This window comes from Stenella coeruleoalba (genome assembly GCF_951394435.1).
Source record: "Stenella coeruleoalba genome assembly, contig: scaffold_28, whole genome shotgun sequence".
In the NCBI taxonomy this organism is placed as follows: Eukaryota; Metazoa; Chordata; class Mammalia; order Artiodactyla; family Delphinidae; genus Stenella; species Stenella coeruleoalba.
The window spans coordinates 2,186,109-2,213,665 of NW_027645921.1; the positions used below are offsets into that span (position 1 = coordinate 2,186,109).

A 27,557-nucleotide genomic window follows, 5' to 3' on the forward strand; every position below is an offset into this window, starting at 1 on the left:
CCTATAGCTTAGGGAAATTAAAATCAAAAAGACACAGCCACCCCAAAGTTTGGAACGGCTCTGTTTACAAGAACCTCGTTTACAGTACAAGTTCAACATCGCAGAAAGTGAAAAATGGATAAAGAAGTTGTGGTATTTACTTACAAAGCAATATCACTCAGCAATGAAATCTGTGTCATCAGGCCCTTAGCAGCACAATGAGTGGATTCAGGTATGATGATTCTAACTGAAATAAGTCACACAGAAAAAGAAACATCATAAGATATCAGTAATACACAGAATGTAAACTTGGCTACACAGGAACTGAATTACAGAACAGAACAGGGTCTCAAATTTAGAAAACCAACTTATTCTTGTTTAAGGGTAAAGGTGAGTTGGGGTGCTGCATAAAACCAGAGATTGAAATGAGCACAGATAAAGTTCCTTAAGCCAAATATGGAATAGACAAGAGCTACTCCTTGCTCAACGAAATGGACTCAACACCCCATATTAAACGCCTAAGAATGTACCTGACTAGTAAGTATCTTAAAACCTATGGATTGCTATGTCTCCGAAAGAGAATCAAGCATGTGTACAGGGGCATAAACGCAGCAGTGATAGGATTGGAGAGGTTCGGTGAGCAAATGAAGACCCTTTGAAGTCATATTGCATGGTACCCATTCCACGGGTTTCAACTACCCAGGTTTAAGGTATTCTTCCTTCAGCTAAAACATGCATGTGGAACCTAGAGTATGATCAACCATGTGATCGGGAGACGTGTTTAAATATGTCTCAGTTTTCCTCCCCTGGTACTCGGGTGCAACATTCCAGACGCTTTACTAACACTCTCCCCACTTGGAGAGTCAGTCCCTTTAACCTCCTGTTTGGCCCAGTTTGCAATTTCTGCGGAAGATGAACAGGAATAGCGAGAACCAATGAGAGGCTAGCTGGAGGTGTCTGGACGGGCAAATTTAACTCTCATTTCCCACCAGGAAGAGGAATTAACCAAAGGCTCAGCATGCAGGGCCGGAACCAGATTAGGGCCTGAAGCCATCCTGCGGTGTTGCGGCCAGGTCACAAGAAAGCGAGTTGAAGAAAGGAGCTCAGGGGCACTGTAATTCACAAACCTGCAGAGTTATAAATGACAGCTATCGTCCAAAAATAGACTGAAGTAAGGCTGCCAAGAGGACTTGAAAGCGGGGCAGAATTGCAGGAAACCGATTTCAGGAGGTAGACTGGAATTGCATTGAAAGCATAGGAAAAGAGGCAGAACGTCCACAATGATGCACTTGGCCAAAAAGGGCGTATGCGTTTTTTCCTGAATATATTCAGGAAAAAACGCATACGCCCTTTTTGGCCAACCAAGCAAGCTTGCAAAGGAAATCTGCACTACAATGAAGTCTCACTTCCCCCCGGTCAAAAGGGCCATCTGAAAAAAGTGTAAAATCCAGAAAGGCAGGACAGGCCATGGAGAACTGGGAGCCTTGTTATGCTGATGGGCGGGATGTAAATTGCCAACAACCACTCGGGAGAAGTGTATGGTGTTTCCTGAAACATCTAAAAAACAAAGCAACAGAACCTAGGGCACTTCCACTTATGGTCCTATAGCTTAGGGAAATTAAAATCAAAAAGACACAGCCACCCCAAAGTTTGGAACGGCTCTGTTTACAAGAACCGCGTTTACAGTACAAGTTCAACATCGCAGAAAGTGAAAAATGGATAAAGAAGTTGTGGTATTTACTTACAAAGCAATATCACTCAGCAATGAAATCTGTGTCATCAGGCCCTTAGCAGCACAATGAGTGGATTCAGGTATGATGATTCTAACTGAAGTAAGTCACACAGAAAAAGAAACATCATAAGATATCAGTAATACACGGAATGTAAACTTGGCTACACAGGAACTGAATTACAGAACAGAAAAGGGTCTCAAATTTAGAAAACCAACTTATGCTTGCTTAAGGGTAAAGGTGAGTTGGGGTGCTGCATAAAACCAGAGATTGAAATGAGCACAGATAAAGTTCCTTAAGTCAAATATGGAATAGACAAGAGCTACTCCTTGCTCAACGAAATGGACTCAACACCGCATATTAAACGCCTAAGAATGTACCTGACTAGTAAGTATCGTAAAACCTATGGATTGCTATGTCTCCGAAAGAGAATCAAGCATGTGTACAGGGGCATAAACGAAGCAGTGATAGGATTGGAGAGGTTTGGTGAGCAAGTGAAGACCCTTTGATGTCATATTGCATGGTACGCATTACACGGGTCTCACTCTCCAGGTTTAAGGTATTCTTCCTTCAGCTAAAACATGCATGTGGAACCCAAGTATGATGAACCATGTGAACGGGAGAGGTGTTCAAATATGTCTCAGTTTTCCTCCCCTGGTACTCGGGTGCAACATTACAGATGCTTTACTAACACTCTCCCCACTTGGAGAGTCAGCGCCTTTAACCTCCTGTTTAGCCCAGTTTGCAATTTCTGCGGAAGATGAACAGGAATAGCGAGAACCAATGAGAGGCTAGCTGGAGGTGTCTGGACGGGCAAATTTAACTCTCATTTCCCACCAGGAAGAGGAAATAACCAAAGGCTCAGCGTGCCGTACCGGAACCAGATTAGGGCCTGAAGCCATCCTGCTGTGTTGCGGCCAGCTCAAAAGAAAGCGAGTTGAAGAAAGGAGCTCAGGGGCACTGTAATTCACAAACCTGCAGAGTTATAAATGACAGCTATCGTCCAAAAATAGACTGAAGTAAGGCTGCCAAGAGGACTTGAAAGCGGGGCAGAATTGCAGGAAACCGATTTCAGGAGGTAGACTGGAATTGCATTGAAAGCATAGGAAAAGAGGCAGAACGTCCACAATGATGCACTTGGCCAAAAAGGGCGTATGCGTTTTTTCCTGAATATATTCAGGAAAAAACGCATACGCCCTTTTTGGCCAACCAAACAAGCTTGCAAAGGAAATCTGCACTACAATGAAGTCTCACTTCCCCCCGGTCAAAAGGGCCATCTGAAAAAAGTGTAAAATCCAGAAAGGCAGGACAGGCCATGGAGAACTGGGAGCCTTGTTATGCTGATGGGCGGGATGTAAATTGCCAACAACCACTCGGGAGAAGTGTATGGTGTTTCCTGAAACATCTAAAAAACAAAGCAACAGAGCCTAGGGCACTTCCACTTATGGTCCTATAGCTTAGGGAAATTAAAATCAAAAAGACACAGCCACCCCAAAGTTTGGAACGGCTCTGTTTACAAGAACCTCGTTTACAGTACAAGTTCAACATCGCAGAAAGTGAAAAATGGATAAATAAGTTGTGGTATTTACTTACAAAGCAATATCACTCAGCAATGAAATCTGTGTCATCAGGCCCTTAGCAGCACAATGAGTGGATTCAGGTATGATGATTCTAACTGAAATAAGTCACACAGAAAAAGAAACATCATAAGATATCAGTAATACACGGAATGGAAACTTGGCTACACAGGAACTGAATTACAGAACAGAACAGGGTCTCAAATTTAGAAAAACAACTTATGCTTGCTTAAGAGTAACGGTGAGTCGGGGTGCTGCATAAAACCAGAGATTGAAATGAGCACAGATAAAGTTCCTTAAGCCAAATATGGAATAGACAAGAGCTACTCCTTGCTCAACGAAATGGACTCAACACCGCATATTAAACGCCTAAGAATGTACCTGACTAGTAAGTATCTTAAAACCTATGGATTGCTATGTCTCCGAAAGAGAATCAAGCATGTGTACAGGGGCATAAATGCAGCAGTGATAGGATTGGAGAGGTTCGGTGAGCAAATGAAGACCCTTTGAAGTCATATTGCATGGTACCCATTCCACGGGTTTCAACTACCCAGGTTTAAGGTATTCTTCCTTCAGCTAAAACATGCATGTGGAACCTAGAGTATGATCAACCATGTGATCGGGAGACGTGTTCAAATATGTCTCAGTTTTCCTCCCCTGGTACTCGGGTGCAACATTCCAGACGCTTTACTAACACTCTCCCCACTTGGAGAGTCAGTCCCTTTAACCTCCTGTTTGGCCCAGTTTGCAATTTCTGCGGAAGATGAACAGGAATAGCGAGAACCAATGAGAGGCTAGCTGGAGGTGTCTGGACGGGCAAATTTAACTCTCATTTCCCACCAGGAAGAGGAATTAACCAAAGGCTCAGCGTGCCGTGCCGGAACCAGATTAGGGCCTGAAGCCATCCTGCGGTGTTGCGGCCAGCTCAAAAGAAAGCGAGTTGAAGAAAGGAGCTCAGGGGCACTGTAATTCACAAACCTGCAGAGTTATAAATGACAGCTATCGTCCAAAAATAGACTGAAGTAAGGCTGCCAAGAGGACTTGAAAGCGGGGCAGAATTGCAGGAAACCGATTTCAGGAGGTAGACTGGAATTGCACTGAAAGCATAGGAAAAGAGGCAGAACGTCCAGAATGATGCACTTGGCCAAAAAGGGCGTATGCGTTTTTTCCTGAATATATTCAGGAAAAAACGCATACGCCCTTTTTGGCCAACCAAGCAAGCTTGCAAAGGAAATCTGCACTATAATGAAGTCTCACTTCCCCCCGGTCAAAAGGGCCATCTGAAAAAAGTGTAAAATCCAGAAAGGCAGGACAGGCCATGGAGAACTGGGAGCCTTGTTATGCTGATGGGCGGGATGTAAATTGCCAACAACCACTCGGGAGAAGTGTATGGTGTTTCCTGAAACATCTAAAAAACAAAGCAACAGAACCTAGGGCACTTCCACTTATGGTCCTATAGCTTAGGGAAATTAAAATCAAAAAGACACAGCCACCCCAAAGTTTGGAACGGCTCTGTTTACAAGAACCTCGTTTACAGTACAAGTTCAACATCGCAGAAAGTGAAAAATGGATAAAGAAGTTGTGGTATTTACTTACAAAGCAATATCACTCAGCAATGAAATCTGTGTCATCAGGCCCTTAGCAGCACAATGAGTGGATTCAGGTATGATGATTCTAACTGAAGTAAGTCACACAGAAAAAGAAACATCATAAGATATCAGTAATACACGGAATGTAAACTTGGCTACACAGGAACTGAATTACCGAACAGAAAAGGGTCTCAAATTTAGAAAACCAACTTATGCTTGCTTAAGGGTAAAGGTGAGTTGGGGTGCTGCATAAAACCAGAGATTGAAATGAGCACAGATAAAGTTCCTTAAGTCAAATATGGAATAGACAAGAGCTACTCCTTGCTCAACGAAATGGACTCAACACCGCATATTAAACGCCTAAGAATGTACCTGACTAGTAAGTATCGTAAAACCTATGGATTGCTATGTCTCCGAAAGAGAATCAAGCATGTGTACAGGGGCATAAACGAAGCAGTGATAGGATTGGAGAGGTTTGGTGAGCAAGTGAAGACCCTTTGATGTCATATTGCATGGTACCCATTACACGGGTCTCAACTCTCCAGGTTTAAGGTATTCTTCCTTCAGCTAAAACATGCATGTGGAACCCAAGTATGATGAACCATGTGAACGGGAGAGGTGTTCAAATATGTCTCAGTTTTCCTCCCCTGGTACTCGGGTGCAACATTACAGATGCTTTACTAACACTCTCCCCACTTGGAGAGTCAGCGCCTTTAACCTCCTGTTTGGCCCAGTTTGCAATTTCTGCGGAAGATGAACAGGAATAGCGAGAACCAATGAGAGGCTAGCTGGAGGTGTCTGGACGGGCAAATTTAACTCTCATTTCCCACCAGGAAGAGGAAATAACCAAAGGCTCAACGTGCCGTGCCGGAACCAGATTAGGGCCTGAAGCCATCCTGCGGTGTTGCGGCCAGCTCAAAAGAAAGCGAGTTGAAGAAAGGAGCTCAGGGGCACTGTAATTCACAAACCTGCAGAGTTATAAATGACAGCTATCGTCCAAAAATAGACTGAAGTAAGGCTGCCAAGAGGACTTGAAAGCGGGGCAGAATTGCAGGAAACCGATTTCAGGAGGTAGACTGGAATTGCATTGAAAGCATAGGAAAAGAGGCAGAACGTCCACAATGATGCACTTGGCCAAAAAGGGCGTATGCGTTTTTTCCTGAATATATTCAGGAAAAAACGCATACGCCCTTTTTGGCCAACCAAGCAAGCTTGCAAAGGAAATCTGCACTACAATGAAGTCTCACTTCCCCCCGGTCAAAAGGGCCATCTGAAAAAAGTGTAAAATCCAGAAAGGCAGGACAGGCCATGGAGAACTGGGAGCCTTGTTATGCTGATGGGCGGGATGTAAATTGCCAACAGACACTTGGGAGAAGTGTATGGTGTTTCCTGAAACATCTAAAAAACAAAGCAACAGAGCCTAGGGCACTTCCACTTATGGTCCTATAGCTTAGGGAAATTAAAATCAAAAAGACACAGCCACCCCAAAGTTTGGCACGGCTCTGTTTACAAGAACCTCGTTTACAGTACAAGTTCAACATCGCAGAAAGTGAAAAATGGATAAAGAAGTTGTGGTATTTACTTACAAAGCAATATCACTCAGCAATGAAATCTGTGTCATCAGGCCCTTAGCAGCACAATGAGTGGATTCAGGTATGATGATTCTAACTGAAATAAGTCACATAGAAAAAGAAACATCATAAGATATCAGTAATACATGGAATGTAAACTTGGCTACACAGGAACTGAATTACAGAACAGAACAGGGTCTCAAATTTAGAAAAACAACTTATGCTTGCTTAAGAGTAACGGTGAGTTGGGGTGCTGCATAAAACCAGAGATTGAAATGAGCACAGATAAAGTTCCTTAAGCCAAATATGGAATAGACAAGAGCTACTCATTGCTCAACGAAATGGACTCAACACCGCATATTAAACACCTAAGAATGTACCTGACTTGTAAGTATCTTAAAACCTATGGATTGCTATGTCTCCGAAAGAGAATCAAGCATGTGTACAGGGGCATAAACGCAGCAGTGATAGGATTGGAGAGGTGCGGTGAGCAAATGAAGACCCTTTGAAGTCATATTGCATGGTACCCATTACACGGGTTTCAACTACCCAGGTTTAAGGTATTCTTCCTTCAGCTAAAACATGCATGTGGAACCTAGAGTATGATCAACCATGTGATCGGGAGACGTGTTCAAATATGTCTCAGTTTTCCTCCCCTGGTACTCGGGTGCAACATTCCAGACGCTTTACTAACACTCTCCCCACTTGGAGAGTCAGTCCCTTTAACCTCCTGTTTGGCCCAGTTTGCAATTTCTGCGGAAGATGAACAGGAATAGCGAGAACCAATGAGAGGCTAGCTGGAGGTGTCTGGACGGGCAAATTTAACTCTCATTTCCCACCAGGAAGAGGAATTAACCAAAGGCTCAGCATGCCGGGCCGGAACCAGATTAGGGCCTGAAGCCTTCCTGCGGTGTTGCGGCCAGGTCACAAGAAAGCGAGTTGAAGAAAGGAGCTCAGGGGCACTGTAATTCACAAACCTGCAGAGTTATAAATGACAGCTATCGTCCAAAAATAGACTGAAGTAAGGCTGCCAAGAGGACTTGAAAGCGGGGCAGAATTGCAGGAAACCGATTTCAGGAGGTAGACTGGAATTGCATTGAAAGCATAGGAAAAGAAGCAGAACGTCCACAATGATGCACTTGGCCAAAAAGGGCGTATGCGTTTTTTCCTGAATATATTCAGGAAAAAACGCATACGCCCTTTTTGGCCAACCAAGCAAGCTTGCAAAGGAAATCTGCACTACAATGAAGTCTCACTTCCCCCCGGCCAAAAGGGCCATCTGAAAAAAGTGTAAAATCCAGAAAGGCAACAGGCCATTGAGAACTGGGAGCCTTGTTATGCTGATGGGCGGGATGTAAATTGCCAACAGACACTTGGGAGAAGTGTATGGTGTTTCCTGAAACATCTAAAAAACAAGGCAACAGAGCCTAGGGCACTGCCACTTATGGTCCTATAGCTTAGGGAAATTAAAATCAAAAAGACACAGCCACCCCAAAGTTTGGAACGGCTCTGTTTACAAGAACCTCGTTTACAGTACAAGTTCAACATCGCAGAAAGTGAAAAATGGATAAAGAAGTTGTGGTATTCACTTACAAAGCAATATCACTCAGCAATGAAATCTGTGTCATCAGGCCCTTAGCAGCACAATGAGTGGATTCAGGTATGATGATTCTAACTGAAATAAGTCACACAGAAAAAGAAACATCATAAGATATCAGTAATACACGGAATGTAAACTTGGCTACACAGGAACTGAATTACAGAACTGAACAGGGTCTCAAATTTAGAAAAACAACTTATGCTTGCTTAAGGGTAAATGTGAGTTGGGGTGCTGCATAAAACCAGAGATTGAAATGAGCACAGATAAAGTTCCTTAAGCCAAATATGGAATAGACAAGAGCTACTCCTTGCTCAACGAAATGGACTCAACACCGCATATTAAACGCCTAAGAATGTACCTGACTAGTAAGTATCTTAAAACCTATGGATTGCTATGTCTCCGAAAGAGAATCAAGCATGTGTACAGGGGCATAAATGCAGCAGTGATAGGATTGGAGAGGTTCGGTGAGCAAATGAAGACCCTTTGAAGTCATATTGCATGGTACCCATTCCACGGGTTTCAACTACCCAGGTTTAAGGTATTCTTCCTTCAGCTAAAACATGCATGTGGAACCTAGAGTATGATCAACCATGTGATCGGGAGACGTGTTCAAATATGTCTCAGTTTTCCTCCCCTGGTACTCGGGTGCAACATTCCAGACGCTTTACTAACACTCTCCCCACTTGGAGAGTCAGTCCCTTTAACCTCCTGTTTGGCCCAGTTTGCAATTTCTGCGGAAGATGAACAGGAATAGCGAGAACCAATGAGAGGCTAGCTGGAGGTGTCTGGACGGGCAAATTTAACTCTCATTTCCCACCAGGAAGAGGAAATAACCAAAGGCTCAGCGTGCCTTGCCGGAACCAGATTAGGGCCTGAAGCCATCCTGCGGTGTTGCGGCCAGGTCACAAGAAAGCGAGTTGAAGAAAGGAGCTCAGGGGCACTGTAATTCACAAACCTGCAGAGTTATAAATGACAGCTATCGTCCAAAAATAGACTGAAGTAAGGCTGCCAAGAGGACTTGAAAGCGGGGCAGAATTGCAGGAAACCGATTTCAGGAGGTAGACTGGAATTGCATTGAAAGCATAGGAAAAGAGGCAGAACGTCCACAATGATGCACTTGGCCAAAAAGGGCGTATGCGTTTTCTCTTGAATATATTCAGGAAAAAACGCATACGCCCTTTTTGGCCAACCAAGCAAGCTTGCAAAGGAAATCTGCACTACAATGAAGTCTCACTTCCCCCCGGCCAAAAGGGCCATCTGAAAAAAGTGTAAAATCCAGAAAGGCAGGACAGGCCATGGAGAACTGGGAGCCTTGTTATGCTGATGGGCGGGATGTAAATTGCCAACAGACACTTGGGAGAAGTGTATGGTGTTTCCTGAAACATCTAAAAAACAAAGCAACAGAGCCTAGGGCACTTCCACTTATGGTCCTATAGCTTAGGGAAATTAAAATCAAAAAGACACAGCCACCCCAAAGTTTGGCACGGCTCTGTTTACAAGAACCTCGTTTACAGTACAAGTTCAACATCGCAGAAAGTGAAAAATGGATAAAGAAGTTGTGGTATTTACTTACAAAGCAATATCACTCAGCAATGAAATCTGTGTCATCAGGCCCTTAGCAGCACAATGAGTGGATTCAGGTATGATGATTCTAACTGAAATAAGTCACATAGAAAAAGAAACATCATAAGATATCAGTAATACATGGAATGTAAACTTGGCTACACAGGAACTGAATTACAGAACAGAACAGGGTCTCAAATTTAGAAAAACAACTTATGCTTGCTTAAGAGTAACGGTGAGTTGGGGTGCTGCATAAAACCAGAGATTGAAATGAGCACAGATAAAGTTCCTTAAGCCAAATATGGAATAGACAAGAGCTACTCATTGCTCAACGAAATGGACTCAACACCGCATATTAAACACCTAAGAATGTACCTGACTTGTAAGTATCTTAAAACCTATGGATTGCTATGTCTCCGAAAGAGAATCAAGCATGTGTACAGGGGCATAAACGCAGCAGTGATAGGATTGGAGAGGTGCGGTGAGCAAATGAAGACCCTTTGAAGTCATATTGCATGGTACCCATTACACGGGTTTCAACTACCCAGGTTTAAGGTATTCTTCCTTCAGCTAAAACATGCATGTGGAACCTAGAGTATGATCAACCATGTGATCGGGAGACGTGTTCAAATATGTCTCAGTTTTCCTCCCCTGGTACTCGGGTGCAACATTCCAGACGCTTTACTAACACTCTCCCCACTTGGAGAGTCAGTCCCTTTAACCTCCTGTTTGGCCCACTTTGCAATTTCTGCGGAAGATGAACAGGAATAGCGAGAACCAATGAGAGGCTAGCTGGAGGTGTCTGGACGGGCAAATTTAACTCTCATTTCCCACCAGGAAGAGGAATTAACCAAAGGCTCAGCATGCCGGGCCGGAACCAGATTAGGGCCTGAAGCCATCCTGCGGTGTTGCGGCCAGGTCACAAGAAAGCGAGTTGAAGAAAGGAGCTCAGGGGCACTGTAATTCACAAACCTGCAGAGTTATAAATGACAGCTATCGTCCAAAAATAGACTGAAGTAAGGCTGCCAAGAGGACTTGAAAGCGGGGCAGAATTGCAGGAAACCGATTTCAGGAGGTAGACTGGAATTGCATTGAAAGCATAGGAAAAGAAGCAGAACGTCCACAATGATGCACTTGGCCAAAAAGGGCGTATGCGTTTTTTCCTGAATATATTCAGGAAAAAACGCATACGCCCTTTTTGGCCAACCAAGCAAGCTTGCAAAGGAAATCTGCACTACAATGAAGTCTCACTTCCCCCCGGCCAAAAGGGCCATCTGAAAAAAGTGTAAAATCCAGAAAGGCAACAGGCCATTGAGAACTGGGAGCCTTGTTATGCTGATGGGCGGGATGTAAATTGCCAACAGACACTTGGGAGAAGTGTATGGTGTTTCCTGAAACATCTAAAAAACAAGGCAACAGAGCCTAGGGCACTGCCACTTATGGTCCTATAGCTTAGGGAAATTAAAATCAAAAAGACACAGCCACCCCAAAGTTTGGAACGGCTCTGTTTACAAGAACCTCGTTTACAGTACAAGTTCAACATCGCAGAAAGTGAAAAATGGATAAAGAAGTTGTGGTATTCACTTACAAAGCAATATCACTCAGCAATGAAATCTGTGTCATCAGGCCCTTAGCAGCACAATGAGTGGATTCAGGTATGATGATTCTAACTGAAATAAGTCACACAGAAAAAGAAACATCATAAGATATCAGTAATACACGGAATGTAAACTTGGCTACACAGGAACTGAATTACAGAACTGAACAGGGTCTCAAATTTAGAAAAACAACTTATGCTTGCTTAAGGGTAAATGTGAGTTGGGGTGCTGCATAAAACCAGAGATTGAAATGAGCACAGATAAAGTTCCTTAAGCCAAATATGGAATAGACAAGAGCTACTCCTTGCTCAACGAAATGGACTCAACACCGCATATTAAACGCCTAAGAATGTACCTGACTAGTAAGTATCTTAAAACCTATGGATTGCTATGTCTCCGAAAGAGAATCAAGCATGTGTACAGGGGCATAAATGCAGCAGTGATAGGATTGGAGAGGTTCGGTGAGCAAATGAAGACCCTTTGAAGTCATATTGCATGGTACCCATTCCACGGGTTTCAACTACCCAGGTTTAAGGTATTCTTCCTTCAGCTAAAACATGCATGTGGAACCTAGAGTATGATCAACCATGTGATCGGGAGACGTGTTCAAATATGTCTCAGTTTTCCTCCCCTGGTACTCGGGTGCAACATTCCAGACGCTTTACTAACACTCTCCCCACTTGGAGAGTCAGTCCCTTTAACCTCCTGTTTGGCCCAGTTTGCAATTTCTGCGGAAGATGAACAGGAATAGCGAGAACCAATGAGAGGCTAGCTGGAGGTGTCTGGACGGGCAAATTTAACTCTCATTTCCCACCAGGAAGAGGAAATAACCAAAGGCTCAGCGTGCCTTGCCGGAACCAGATTAGGGCCTGAAGCCATCCTGCGGTGTTGCGGCCAGGTCACAAGAAAGCGAGTTGAAGAAAGGAGCTCAGGGGCACTGTAATTCACAAACCTGCAGAGTTATAAATGACAGCTATCGTCCAAAAATAGACTGAAGTAAGGCTGCCAAGAGGACTTGAAAGCGGGGCAGAATTGCAGGAAACCGATTTCAGGAGGTAGACTGGAATTGCATTGAAAGCATAGGAAAAGAGGCAGAACGTCCACAATGATGCACTTGGCCAAAAAGGGAGTATGCGTTTTCTCTTGAATATATTCAGGAAAAAACGCATACGCCCTTTTTGGCCAACCAAGCAAGCTTGTAAAGGAAATCTGCACTACAATGAAGTCTCACTTCCCCCCGGCCAAAAGGGCCATCTGAAAAAAGTGTAAAATCCAGAAAGGCAGGACAGGCCATGGAGAACTGGGAGCCTTGTTATGCTGATGGGCGGGATGTAAATTGCCAACAACCACTCGGGAGAAGTGTATGGTGTTTCCTGAAACATCTAAAAAACAAAGCAACAGAACCTAGGGCACTTCCACTTATGGTCCTATAGCTTAGGGAAATTAAAATCAAAAAGACACAGCCACCCCAAAGTTTGGAACGGCTCTGTTTACAAGAACCTCGTTTACAGTACAAGTTCAACATCGCAGAAAGTGAAAAATGGATAAAGAAGTTGTGGTATTTACTTACAAAGCAATATCACTCAGCAATGAAATCTGTGTCATCAGGCCCTTAGCAGCACAATGAGTGGATTCAGGTATGATGATTCTAACTGAAGTAAGTCACACAGAAAAAGAAACATCATAAGATATCAGTAATACACGGAATGTAAACTTGGCTACACAGGAACTGAATTACAGAACAGAAAAGGGTCTCAAATTTAGAAAACCAACTTATGCTTGCTTAAGGGTAAAGGTGAGTTGGGGTGCTGCATAAAACCAGAGATTGAAATGAGCACAGATAAAGTTCCTTAAGTCAAATATGGAATAGACAAGAGCTACTCCTTGCTCAACGAAATGGACTCGACACCGCATATTAAACGCCTAAGAATGTACCTGACTAGTAAGTATCGTAAAACCTATGGATTGCTATGTCTCCGAAAGAGAATCAAGCATGTGTACAGGGGCATAAACGAAACAGTGATAGGATTGGAGAGGTTTGGTGAGCAAGTGAAGACCCTTTGATGTCATATTGCATGGTACGCATTACACGGGTCTCAACTCTCCAGGTTTAAGGTATTCTTCCTTCAGCTAAAACATGCATGTGGAACCCAAGTATGATGAACCATGTGAACGGGAGAGGTGTTCAAATATGTCTCAGTTTTCCTCCCCTGGTACTCGGGTGCAACATTACAGATGCTTTACTAACACTCTCCCCACTTGGAGAGTCAGCGCCTTTAACCTCCTGTTTGGCCCAGTTTGCAATTTCTGCGGAAGATGAACAGGAATAGCGAGAACCAATGAGAGGCTAGCTGGAGGTGTCTGGACGGGCAAATTTAACTCTCATTTCCCACCAGGAAGAGGAAATAACCAAAGGCTCAGCGTGCCGTACCGGAACCAGATTAGGGCCTGAAGCCATCCTGCTGTGTTGCGGCCAGCTCAAAAGAAAGCGAGTTGAAGAAAGGAGCTCAGGGGCACTGTAATTCACAAACCTGCAGAGTTATAAATGACAGCTATCGTCCAAAAATAGACTGAAGTAAGGCTGCCAAGAGGACTTGAAAGCGGGGCAGAATTGCAGGAAACCGATTTCAGGAGGTAGACTGGAATTGCATTGAAAGCATAGGAAAAGAGGCAGAACGTCCACAATGATGCACTTGGCCAAAAAGGGCGTATGCGTTTTTTCCTGCATATATTCAGGAAAAAACGCATACGCCCTTTTTGGCCAACCAAGCAAGCTTGCAAAGGAAATCTGCACTACAATGAAGTCTCACTTCCCCCCGGTCAAAAGGGCCATCTGAAAAAAGTGTAAAATCCAGAAAGGCAGGACAGGCCATGGAAAACTGGGAGCCTTGTTATGCTGATGGGCGGGATGTAAATTGCCAACAACCACTCGGGAGAAGTGTATGGTGTTTCCTGAAACATCTAAAAAACAAAGCAACAGAGCCTAGGGCACTTCCACTTATGGTCCTATAGCTTAGGGAAATTAAAATCAAAAAGACACAGCCACCCCAAAGTTTGGCACGGCTCTGTTTACAAGAACCTCGTTTACAGTACAAGTTCAACATCGCAGAAAGTGACAAATGGATAAAGAAGTTGTGGTATTTACTTACAAAGCAATATCACTCAGCAATGAAATCTGTGTCATGAGGCCCTTAGCAGCACAATGAGTGGATTCAGGTATGATGATTCTAACTGAAATAAGTCACACAGAAAAAGAAACATCATAAGATATCAGTAATACACGGAATGGAAACTTGGCTACACAGGAACTGAATTACAGAACAGAACAGGGTCTCAAATTTAGAAAAACAACTTATGCTTGCTTAAGAGTAACGGTGAGTTGGGGTGCTACATAAAACCAGAGATTGAAATGAGCACAGATAAAGTTCCTTAAGCCAAATATGGAATAGACAAGAGCTACTCCTTGCTCAACGAAATGGACTCAACACCGCATATTAAACACCTAAGAATGTACCTGACTTGTAAGTATCTTAAAACCTATGGATTGCTATGTCTCCGAAAGAGAATCAAGCATGTGTACAGGGGCATAAACGCAGCAGTGATAGGATTGGAGAGGTGCGGTGAGCAAATGAAGACCCTTTGAAGTCATATTGCATGGTACCCATTACACGGGTTTCAACTACCCAGGTTTAAGGTATTCTTCCTTCAGCTAAAACATGCATGTGGAACCTAGAGTATGATCAACCATGTGATCGGGAGACGTGTTCAAATATGTCTCAGTTTTCCTCCCCTGGTACTCGGGTGCAACATTCCAGACGCTTTACTAACACTCTCCCCACTTGGAGAGTCAGTCCCTTTAACCTCCTGTTTGGCCCAGTTTGCAATTTCTGCGGAAGATGAACAGGAATAGCGAGAACCAATGAGAGACTAGCTGGAGGTGTCTGGACGGGCAAATTTAACTCTCATTTCCCACCAGGAAGAGGAATTAACCAAAGGCTCAGCATGCCGGGCCGGAACCAGATTAGGGCCTGAAGCCATCCTGCAGTGTTGCGGCCAGGTCACAAGAAAGCGAGTTGAAGAAAGGAGCTCAGGGGCACTGTAATTCACAAACCTGCAGAGTTATAAATGACAGCTATCGTCCAAAAATAGACTGAAGTAAGGCTGCCAAGAGGACTTGAAAGCGGGGCAGAATTGCAGGACACCGATTTCAAGAGGTAGACTGGAATTGCATTGAAAGCATAGGAAAAGAGGCAGAACGTCCACAATGATGCACTTGGCCAAAAAGGGCGTATGCGTTTTTTCCTGAATATATTCAGGAAAAAACGCATACGCACTTTTTGGCCAACCAAGCAAGCTTGCAAAGGGAATCTGCACTACAATGAAGTCTCACTTCCCCCCGGTCAAAAGGGCCATCTGAAAAAAGTGTAAAATCCAGAAAGGCAGGACAGGCCATGGAGAACTGGGAGCCTTGTTATGCTGATGGGCGGGATGTAAATTGCCAACAGACACTCGGGAGGAGTGTATGGTGTTTCCTGAAACATCTAAAAAACAAAGCAACAGAGCCTAGGGCACTGCCACTTATGGTCCTATAGCTTAGGGAAATTAAAATCAAAAAGACACAGCCACCCCAAAGTTTGGAACGGCTCTGTTTACAAGAACCTCGTTTACAGTACAAGTTCAACATCGCAGAAAGTGAAAAATGGATAAAGAAGTTGTGGTATTTACTTACAAAGCAATATCACTCAGCAATGAAATCTGTGTCATCAGGCCCTTAGCAGCACAATGAGTGGATTCAGGTATGATGATTCTAACTGAAGTAAGTCACACAGAAAAAGAAACATCATAAGATATCAGTAATACACGGAATGGAAACTTGGCTACACAGGAACTGAATTACAGAACAGAACAGGGTCTCCAATTTAGAAAACCAACTTATTCTTGCGTAAGGGTAAAGGTGAGTTGGGGTGCTGCATAAAACCAGAGATTGAAATGACCACAGATAAAGTTCCTTAAGCCAAATATGGAATAGACAAGAGCTACTCCTTGCTCAACGAAATGGACTCAACACCCCATATTAAACGCCTAAGAATGTACCTGACTAGTAAGTATCTTAAAACCTATGGATTGCTATGTCTCCGAAAGAGAATCAAGCATGTGTACAGGGGCATAAACGCAGCAGTGATAGGATTGGAGAGGTTCGGTGAGCAAATGAAGACCCTTTGAAGTCATATTGCATGGTACCCATTCCACGGGTTTCAACTACCCAGGTTTAAGGTATTCTTCCTTCAGCTAAAACATGCATGTGGAACCTAGAGTATGATCAACCATGTGATCGGGAGATGTGTTCAAATATGTCTCAGTTTTCCTCCCCTGGTACTCGGGTGCAACATTCCAGACGCTTTACTAACACTCTCCCCACTTGGAGAGTCAGTCCCTTTAACCTCCTGTTTGGCCCAGTTTGCAATTTCTGCGGAAGATGAACAGGAATAGCGAGAACCAATGAGAGGCTAGCTGGAGGTGTCTGGACGGGCAAATTTAACTCTCATTTCCCACCAGGAAGAGGAATTAACCAAAGGCTCAGCGTGCCGTGCCGGAACCAGATTAGGGCCTGAAGCCATCCTGCGGTGTTGCGGCCAGGTCACAAGAAAGCAAGTTGAAGAAAGGAGCTCAGGGGCACTGTAATGCACAAACCTGCAGAGTTATAAATGACAGCTATCGTCCAAAAATAGACTGAAGTAAGACTGCCAAGAGGACTTGAAAGAGGGGCAGAATTGCAGGAAACCGATTTCAGGAGGTAGACTGGAATTGCATTGAAAGCATAGGAAAAGAGGCAGAACGTCCACAATGATGCACTTGGCCAAAAAGGGCGTATGCGTTTTCTGCTGAATATATTCAGGAAAAAACGCATACGCCCTTTTTGGCCAACCAAGCAAGCTTGCAAAGGAAATCTGCACTACAATGAAGTCTCACTTCCCCCCGGCCAAAAGGGCCATCTGAAAAAAGTGTAAAATCCAGAAAGGCAACAGGCCATTGAGAACTGGGAGCCTTGTTATGCTGATGGGCGGGATGTAAATTGCCAACAGACACTCGGGAGAAGTGTATGGTGTTTCCTGAAACATCTAAAAAACAAAGCAACAGAGCCTAGGGCACTTCCACTTATGGTCCTATAGCTTAGGGAAATTAAAATAAAAAAGACACAGCCACCCCAAAGTTTGGAAAGGCTCTGTTTACAAGAACCTCGTTTACAGTACAAGTTCAACATCGCAGAAAGTGAAAAATGGATAAAGAAGTTGTGGTATTTACTTACAAAGCAATATCACTCAGCAATGAAATCTGTGTCATCAGGCCCGTAGCAGCACAATGAGTGGATTCAGGTATGATGATTCTAACTGAAATAAGTCACACAGAAAAAGAAACATCATAAGATATCAGTAATACACGGAATGTAAACTTGGCTACACAGGAACTGAATTACAGAACAGAACAGGGTCTCAAATTTAGAAAACCAACTTATTCTTGCTTAAGGGTAAAGGTGAGTTGGGGTGCTGCATAAAACCAGAGATTGAAATGAGCACAGATAAAGTTCCTTAAGCCAAATATGGAATAGACAAGAGCTACTCCTTGCTCAACGAAATGGACTCAACACCCCATATTAAACGCCTAAGTATGTACCTGACTAGTAAGTATCTTAAAACCTATGGATTGCTATGTCTCCGAAAGAGAATAAAGCATGTATACAGGGGCATAAATGCAGCAGTGATAGGATTGGAGAGGTTCGGTGAGCAAATGAAGACCCTTTGAAGTCATATTGCATGGTACCCATTACACGGGTTTCAACTACCCAGGTTTAAGGTATTCTTCCTTCAGCTAAAACATGCATGTGGAACCTAGAGTATGATCAACCATGTGATCGGGAGATGTGTTCAAATATGTCTCAGTTTTCCTCCCCTGGTACTCGGGTGCAACATTCCAGACGCTTTACTAACACTCTCCCCACTTGGAGAGTCAGTCCCTTTAACCTCCTGTTTGGCCCAGTTTGCAATTTCTGCGGAAGATGAACAGGAATAGCGAGAACCAATGAGAGGCTAGCTGGAGGTGTCTGGACGGGCAAATTTAACTCTCATTTCCCACCAGGAAGAGGAATTAACCAAAGGCTCAGCGTGCCGTGCCGGAACCAGATTAGGGCCTGAAGCCATCCTGCGGTGTTGCGGCCAGGTCACAAGAAAGCAAGTTGAAGAAAGGAGCTCAGGGGCACTGTAATGCACAAACCTGCAGAGTTATAAATGACAGCTATCGTCCAAAAATAGACTGAAGTAAGACTGCCAAGAGGACTTGAAAGAGGGGCAGAATTGCAGGAAACCGATTTCAGGAGGTAGACTGGAATTGCATTGAAAGCATAGGAAAAGAGGCAGAACGTCCACAATGATGCACTTGGCCAAAAAGGGCGTATGCGTTTTCTCTTGAATATATTCAGGAAAAAACGCATACGCCCTTTTTGGCCAACCAAGCAAGCTTGCAAAGGAAATCTGCACTACAATGAAGTCTCACTTCCCCCCGGCCAAAAGGGCCATCTGAAAAAAGTGTAAAATCCAGAAAGGCAACAGGCCATTGAGAACTGGGAGCCTTGTTATGCTGATGGGCGGGATGTAAATTGCCAACAGACACTCGGGAGAAGTGTATGGTGTTTCCTGAAACATCTAAAAAACAAAGCAACAGAGCCTAGGGCACTTCCACTTATGGTCCTATAGCTTAGGGAAATTAAAATAAAAAAGACACAGCCACCCCAAAGTTTGGAAAGGCTCTGTTTACAAGAACCTCGTTTACAGTACAAGTTCAACATCGCAGAAAGTGAAAAATGGATAAAGAAGTTGTGGTATTTACTTACAAAGCAATATAACTCAGCAATGAAATCTGTGTCATCAGGCCCGTAGCAGCACAATGAGTGGATTCAGGTATGATGATTCTAACTGAAATAAGTCACACAGAAAAAGAAACATCATAAGATATCAGTAATACACGGAATGTAAACTTGGCTACACAGGAACTGAATTACAGAACAGAACAGGGTCTCAAATTTAGAAAACCAACTTATTCTTGCTTAAGGGTAAAGGTGAGTTGGGGTGCTGCATAAAACCAGAGATTGAAATGAGCACAGATAAAGTTCCTTAAGCCAAATATGGAATAGACAAGAGCTACTCCTTGCTCAACGAAATGGACTCAACACCCCATATTAAACGCCTAAGTATGTACCTGACTAGTAAGTATCTTAAAACCTATGGATTGCTATGTCTCCGAAAGAGAATAAAGCATGTATACAGGGGCATAAATGCAGCAGTGATAGGATTGGAGAGGTTCGGTGAGCAAATGAAGACCCTTTGAAGTCATATTGCATGGTACCCATTACACGGGTTTCAACTACCCAGGTTTAAGGTATTCTTCCTTCAGCTAAAACATGCATGTGGAACCTAGAGTATGATCAACCATGTGATCGGGAGATGTGTTCAAATATGTCTCAGTTTTCCTCCCCTGGTACTCGGGTGCAACATTCCAGACGCTTTACTAACACTCTCCCCACTTGGAGAGTCAGTCCCTTTAACCTCCTGTTTGGCCCAGTTTGCAATTTCTGCGGAAGATGAACAGGAATAGCGAGAACCAATGAGAGGCTAGCTGGAGGTGTCTGGACGGGCAAATTTAACTCTCATTTCCCACCAGGAAGAGGAATTAACCAAAGGCTCAGCGTGCCGTGCCGGAACCAGATTAGGGCCTGAAGCCATCCTGCGGTGTTGCGGCCAGGTCACAAGAAAGCAAGTTGAAGAAAGGAGCTCAGGGGCACTGTAATGCACAAACCTGCAGAGTTATAAATGACAGCTATCGTCCAAAAATAGACTGAAGTAAGACTGCCAAGAGGACTTGAAAGAGGGGCAGAATTGCAGGAAACCGATTTCAGGAGGTAGACTGGAATTGCATTGAAAGCATAGGAAAAGAGGCAGAACGTCCACAATGATGCACTTGGCCAAAAAGGGCGTATGCGTTTTCTCTTGAATATATTCAGGAATAAACGCATACGCCCTTTTTGGCCAACCAAGCAAGCTTGCAAAGGAAATCTGCACTACAATGAAGTCTCACTTCCCCCCGGCCAAAAGGGCCATCTGAAAAAAGTGTAAAATCCAGAAAGGCAACAGGCCATTGAGAACTGGGAGCCTTGTTATGCTGATGGGCGGGATGTAAATTGCCAACAGACACTTGGGAGAAGTGTATGGTGTTTCCTGAAACATCTAAAAAACAAAGCAACAGAGCCTAGGGCACTTCCACTTATGGTCCTATAGCTTAGGGAAATTAAAATAAAAAAGACACAGCCACCCCAAAGTTTGGAAAGGCTCTGTTTACAAGAACCTCGTTTACAGTACAAGTTCAACATCGCAGAAAGTGAAAAATGGATAAAGAAGTTGTGGTATTTACTTACAAAGCAATATCACTCAGCAATGAAATCTGTGTCATCAGGCCCGTAGCAGCACAATGAGTGGATTCAGGTATGATGATTCTAACTGAAATAAGTCACACAGAAAAAGAAACATCATAAGATATCAGTAATACACGGAATGGAAACTTGGCTACACAGGAACTGAATTACAGAACAGAACAGGGTCTCAAATTTAGAAAACCAACTTATGCTTGCTTAAGGGCAAAGGTGAGTTGGGGTGCTGCATAAAACCAGAGATTGAAATGAGCACAGATAAAGTTCCTTAAGCCAAATATGGAATAGACAAGAGCTACTCCTTGCTCAACGAAATGGACTCAACACCCCATATTAAACGCCTAAGAATGTACCTGACTAGTAAGTATCTTAAAACCTATGGATTGCTATGTCTCCGAAAGAGAATCAAGCATGTGTACAGGGGCATAAACGCAGCAGTCATAGGATTGGAGAGGTGCGGTGAGCAAATGAAGACCCTTTGAAGTCATATTGCATGGTACCCATTCCACGGGTTTCAACTACCCAGGTTTAAGGTATTCTTCCTTCAGCTAAAACATGCATGTGGAACCTAGAGAATGATCAACCATGTGATCGGGAGACGTGTTCAAATATGTCTCAGTTTTCCTCCCCTGGTACTCGGGTGCAACATTCCAGACGCTTTACTAACACTCTCCCCACTTGGAGAGTCAGTCCCTTTAACCTCCTGTTTGGCCCAGTTTGCAATTTCTGTGGAAGATGAACAGGAATAGCGAGAACCAATGAGAGGCTAGCTGGAGGTGTCTGGACGGGCAAATTTAACTCTCATTTCCCACCAGGAAGAGGAATTAACCAAAGGCTCAGCATGCCGGGCCGGAACCAGATTAGGGCCTGAAGCCATCCTGCGGTGTTGCGGCCAGGTCACAAGAAAGCGAGTTGAAGAAAGGAGCTCAGGGGCACTGTAATTCACAAACCTGCAGAGTTATAAATGACAGCTATCGTCCAAAAATAGACTGAAGTAAGGCTGCCAAGAGGACTTGAAAGCGGGGCAGAATTGCAGGAAACCGATTTCAGGAGGTAGACTGGAATTGCATTGAAAGCATAGGAAAAGAGGCAGAACGTCCACAATGATGCACTTGGCCAAAAAGGGCGTATGCGTTTTTTCCTGAATATATTCAGGAAAAAACGCATACGCCCTTTTTGGCCAACCAAGCAAGCTTGCAAAGGAAATCTGCACTACAATGAAGTCTCACTTCCCCCCGGCCAAAAGGGCCATCTGAAAAAAGTGTAAAATCCAGAAAGGCAACAGGCCATTGAGAACTGAGAGCCTTGTCATGCTGATGGGCGGGATGTAAATTGCCAACAGACACTTGGGAGAAGTGTATGGTGTTTCCTGAAACATCTAAAAAACAAAGCAACAGAGCCTAGGGCACTTCCACTTATGGTCCTATAGCTTAGGGAAATTAAAATCAAAAAGACACAGCCACCCCAAAGTTTGGAACGGCTCTGTTTACAAGAACCTCGTTTACAGTACAAGTTCAACATCGCAGAAAGTGAAAAATGGATAAAGAAGTTGTGGTATTTACTTACAAAGCAATATCACTCAGCAATGAAATCTGTGTCATCAGGCCCGTAGCAGCACAATGAGTGGATTCAGGTATGATGATTCTAACTGAAGTAAGTCACACAGAAAAAGAAACATCATAAGATATCAGTAATACACGGAATGTAAACTTGGCTACACAGGAACTGAATTACGGAACAGAACAGGGACTCAAATTTAGAAAACCAACTTATGCTTGCTTAAGGGTAAAGGTGAGTTTGGGTGCTGCATAAGAGCAGAGATTGAAATGAGCACAGATAAAGTTCCTTAAGTCAAATATGGAATAGACAAGAGCTACTCCTTGCTCAACGAAATGGACTCAACACCGCATATTAAACGCCTAAGAATGTACCTGACTACTAAGTATCTTAAAACTTATGGATTGCTATGTCTCCGAAAGAGAATCAAGCATGTGTACAGGGGCATAAACGCAGCAGTGATAGGATTGGAGAGGTTCGGTGAGCAAATGAAGACCCTTTGAAGTCATATTGCATGGTACCCATTCCACGGGTTTCAACTACCCAGGTTTAAGGTATTCTTCCTTCAGCTAAAACATGCATGTGGAACCTAGAGTATGATCAACCATGTGATCGGGAGACGTGTTCAAATATGTCAGTTTTCGTACCCTGGTACTCGGGTGCAACATTCCAGACGCTTTACTAACACTCTCCCGACTTGGAGAGTCAGTCCCTTTAACCTCCTGTTTGGCCCAGTTTGCAATTTCTGCGGAAGATGAACAGGAATAGCGAGAACCAATGAGAGGCTAGCTGGAGGTGTCTGGACGGGCAAATTTAACTCTCATTTCCCACCAGGAAGAGGAAATAACCAAAGGCTCAGCGTGCCGTACCGGAACCAGATTAGGGCCTGAAGCCATCCTGCGGTGTTGCGGCCAGCTCAAAAGAAAGCGAGTTGAAGAAAGGAGCTCAGGGGCACTGTAATTCACAAACCTGCAGAGTTATAAATGACAGCTATCGTCCAAAAATAGACTGAAGTAAGGCTGCCAAGAGGACTTGAAAGCGGGGCAGAATTGCAGGAAACCGATTTCAGGAGGTAGACTGGAATTGCACTGAAAGCATAGGAAAAGAGGCAGAACGTCCACAATGATGCACTTGGCCAAAAAGGGCGTATGCGTTTTTTCCTGAATATATTCAGGAAAAAACGCATACGCACTTTTTGGCCAACCAAGCAAGCTTGCAAAGGAAATCTGCACTACAATGAAGTCTCACTTCCCCCCGGTCAAAAGGGCCATCTGAAAAAAGTGTAAAATCCAGAAAGGCAGGACAGGCCATGGAGAACTGGGAGCCTTGTTATGCTGATGGGCGGGATGTAAATTGCCAACAGACACTCGGGAGAAGTGTATGGTGTTTCCTGAAACATCTAAAAAACAAAGCAACAGAACCTAGGGCACTTCCACTTATGGTCCTATAGCTTAGGGAAATTAAAATCAAAAAGACACAGCCACCCCAAAGTTTGGAACGGCTCTGTTTACAAGAACCTCGTTTACAGTACAACTTCAACATCGCAGAAAGTGAAAAATGGATAAAGAAGTTGTGGTATTTACTTACAAAGCAATATCACTCAGCAATGAAATCTGTGTCATCAGGCCTTTAGCAGCACAATGAGTGGATTCAGGTATGATGATTCTAACTGAAGTAAGTCACACAGAAAAAGAAACATCATAAGATATCAGTAATACACGGAATGGAAACTTGGCTACACAGGAACTGAATTACAGAACAGAACAGGGTCTCAAATTTAGAAAAACAACTTATGCTTGCTTAAGGGGAAAGGTGAGTTGGGGTGCTGCATAAAACCAGAGATTGAAATGAGCACAGATAAAGTTCCTTAAGTCAAATATGGAATAGACAAGAGCTACTCCTTGCTCAACGAAATGGACTCAACACCGCATATTAAACGCCTAAGAATGTACCTGACTACTAAGTATCTTAAAACTTATGGATTGCTATGTCTCCGAAAGAGAATCAAGCATGTGTACAGGGGCATAAACGCAGCAGTGATAGGATTGGAGAGGTTCGGTGAGCAAATGAAGACCCTTTGAAGTCATATTGCATGGTACCCATTCCACGGGTTTCAACTACCCAGGTTTAAGGTATTCTTCCTTCAGCTAAAACATGCATGTGGAACCTAGAGTATGATCAACCATGTGATCGGGAGACGTGTTCAAATATGTCAGTTTTCGTACCCTGGTACTCGGGTGCAACATTCCAGACGCTTTACTAACACTCTCCCGACTTGGAGAGTCAGTCCCTTTAACCTCCTGTTTGGCCCAGTTTGCAATTTCTGCGGAAGATGAACAGGAATAGCGAGAACCAATGAGAGGCTAGCTGGAGGTGTCTGGACGGGCAAATTTAACTCTCATTTCCCACCAGGAAGAGGAAATAACCAAAGGCTCAGCGTGCCGTACCGGAACCAGATTAGGGCCTGAAGCCATCCTGCGGTGTTGCGGCCAGCTCAAAAGAAAGCGAGTTGAAGAAAGGAGCTCAGGGGCACTGTAATTCACAAACCTGCAGAGTTATAAATGACAGCTATCGTCCAAAAATAGACTGAAGTAAGGCTGCCAAGAGGACTTGAAAGCGGGGCAGAATTGCAGGAAACCGATTTCAGGAGGTAGACTGGAATTGCACTGAAAGCATAGGAAAAGAGGCAGAACGTCCACAATGATGCACTTGGCCAAAAAGGGCGTATGCGTTTTTTCCTGAATATATTCAGGAAAAAACGCATACGCACTTTTTGGCCAACCAAGCAAGCTTGCAAAGGAAATCTGCACTACAATGAAGTCTCACTTCCCCCCGGTCAAAAGGGCCATCTGAAAAAAGTGTAAAATCCAGAAAGGCAGGACAGGCCATGCAGAACTGGGAGCCTTGTTATACTGATGGGCGGAATGTAAATTGCCAACAGACACTCGGGAGAAGTGTATGGTGTTTCCTGAAACATCTAAAAAACAAAGCAACAGAACCTAGGGCACTTCCACTTATGGTCCTATAGCTTAGGGAAATTAAAATCAAAAAGACACAGCCACCCCAAAGTTTGGAACGGCTCTGTTTACAAGAACCTCGTTTACAGTACAACTTCAACATCGCAGAAAGTGAAAAATGGATAAAGAAGTTGTGGTATTTACTTACAAAGCAATATCACTCAGCAATGAAATCTGTGTCATCAGGCCCTTAGCAGCACAATGAGTGGATTCAGGTATGATGATTCTAACTGAAGTAAGTCACACAGAAAAAGAAACATCATAAGATATCAGTAATACATGGAATGGAAACTTGGCTACACAGGAACTGAATTACAGAACAGAACAGGGTCTCAAATTTAGAAAAACAACTTATGCTTGCTTAAGGGGAAAGGTGAGTTGGGGTGCTGCATAAAACCAGAGATTGAAATGAGCACAGATAAAGTTCCTTAAGTCAAATATGGAATAGACAAGAGCTACTCCTTGCTCAACGAAATGGACTCAACATCGCATATTAAACGCCTAAGAATGTACCTGACTAGTAAGTATCTTAAAACCTATGGATTGCTATGTCTCCGAAAGAGAATCAAGCATGTGTACAGGGGCATAAACGCAGCAGTGATAGGATTGGAGAGGTTCGGTGAGCAAATGAAGACCCTTTGAAGTCATATTGCATGGTACCCATTACACGGGTCTTAACTCTCCAGGTTTAAGGTATTCTTCCTTCAGCTAAAACATGCATGTGGAACCCAAGTATGATCAACCATGTGAACGGGAGACGTGTTCAAATATGTCTCAGTTTTCCTCCCCTGGTACTCGGGTGCAACATTCCAGACGCTTTAATAACACTCTCCCCACTTGGAGAGTCAGCGCCTTTAACCTCCTGTTTGGCCCAGTTTGCAATTTCTGCGGAAGATGAACAGGAATAGCGAGAACCAATGAGAGGCTAGCTGGAGGTGTCTGGACGGGCAAATTTAACTCTCATTTCCCACCAGGAAGAGGAAATAACCAAAGGCTCAGCATGCCGTGCCGGAACCAGATTAGGGCCTGAAGCCATCCTGCGGTGTTGCGGCCAGGTCACAAGAAAGCAAGTTGAAGAAAGGAGCTCAGGGGCACTGTAATGCACAAACCTGCAGAGTTATAAATGACAGCTATCGTCCAAAAATAGACTGAAGTAAGGCTGCCAAGAGGACTTGAAAGCGGGGCAGAATTGCAGGAAACCGATTTCAGGAGGTAGACTGGAATTGCATTGAAAGCATAGGAAAAGAGGCAGAACGTCCACAATGATGCACTTGGCCAAAAAGGGCGTATGCGTTTTTTCCTGAATATATTCAGGAAAAAACGCATACGCCCTTTTTGGCCAACCAAGCAAGCTTGCAAAGGAAATCTGCACTACAATGAAGTCTCACTTCCCCCCGGTCAAAAGGGCCATCTGAAAAAAGTGTAAAATCCAGAAAGACAAGACAGGCCATGGAGAACTGGGAGCCTTGTTATGCTGATGGGCGGGATGTAAATTGCCAACAACCACTCGGGAGAAGTGTATGGTGTTTCCTGAAACATCTAAAAAACAAAGCAACAGAGCCTAGGGCACTTCCACTTATGGTCCTATAGCTTAGGGAAATTAAAATCAAAAAGACACAGCCACCCCAAAGTTTGGAACGGCTCTGTTTACAAGAACCTCGTTTACAGTACAAGTTCAACATCGCAGAAAGTGAAAAATGGATAAAGAAGTTGTGGTATTTACTTACAAAGCAATATCACTCAGCAATGAAATCTGTGTCATCAGGCCCTTAGCAGCACAATGAGTGGATTCAGGTACGATGATTCTAACTGAAATAAGTCACACAGAAAAAGAAACATCATAAGATATCAGTAATACACGGAATGGAAACTTGGCTACACAGGAACTGAATTACAGAACAGAACAGGGTCTCAAATTTAGAAAAACAACTTATGCTTGCTTAAGGGTAAAGGTGAGTTGAGGTGCTGCATAAAACCAGAGATTGGAATGAGCACAGATAAAGTTCCTTAAGTCAAATATGGAATAGACAAGAGCTACTCCTTGCTCAACGAAATGGACTCAACACCGCATATTACACGCCTAAGAATGTACCTGACTAGTAAGTATCTTAAAACCTATGGATTGCTATGTCTCCAAAAGAGAATCAAGCATGTGTACAGGGGCATAAACACAGCAGTGATAGGATTGGAGAGGTTCGGTGAGCAAATGAAGACCCTTTGAAGTCATATTGCATGGTACCCATTCCACGGGTTTCAACTACCCAGGTTTAAGGTATTCTTCCTTCAGCTAAAACATGCATG

At 43.7% G+C, this 27,557-nt stretch overlaps 1 long non-coding RNA gene across 2 annotated transcripts in view; it reads right to left on the bottom strand.

The window, feature by feature from the left end:
* LOC307181468 overlaps positions 1–27,557 on the bottom strand; it is a 1,676,472-nt gene that overhangs the window by 1,295,096 nt on the left and 353,819 nt on the right. The window contains exon 2 of one of the 2 annotated variants that reach the window (XR_013826833.1): positions 19,093–19,174. This is a non-coding gene — a long non-coding RNA (uncharacterized lncRNA). Of the gene's footprint in view, positions 1–19,092; positions 19,244–27,557 lie in introns of those variants that run through there. The other variant, XR_013826835.1, reaches the window with a different exon arrangement.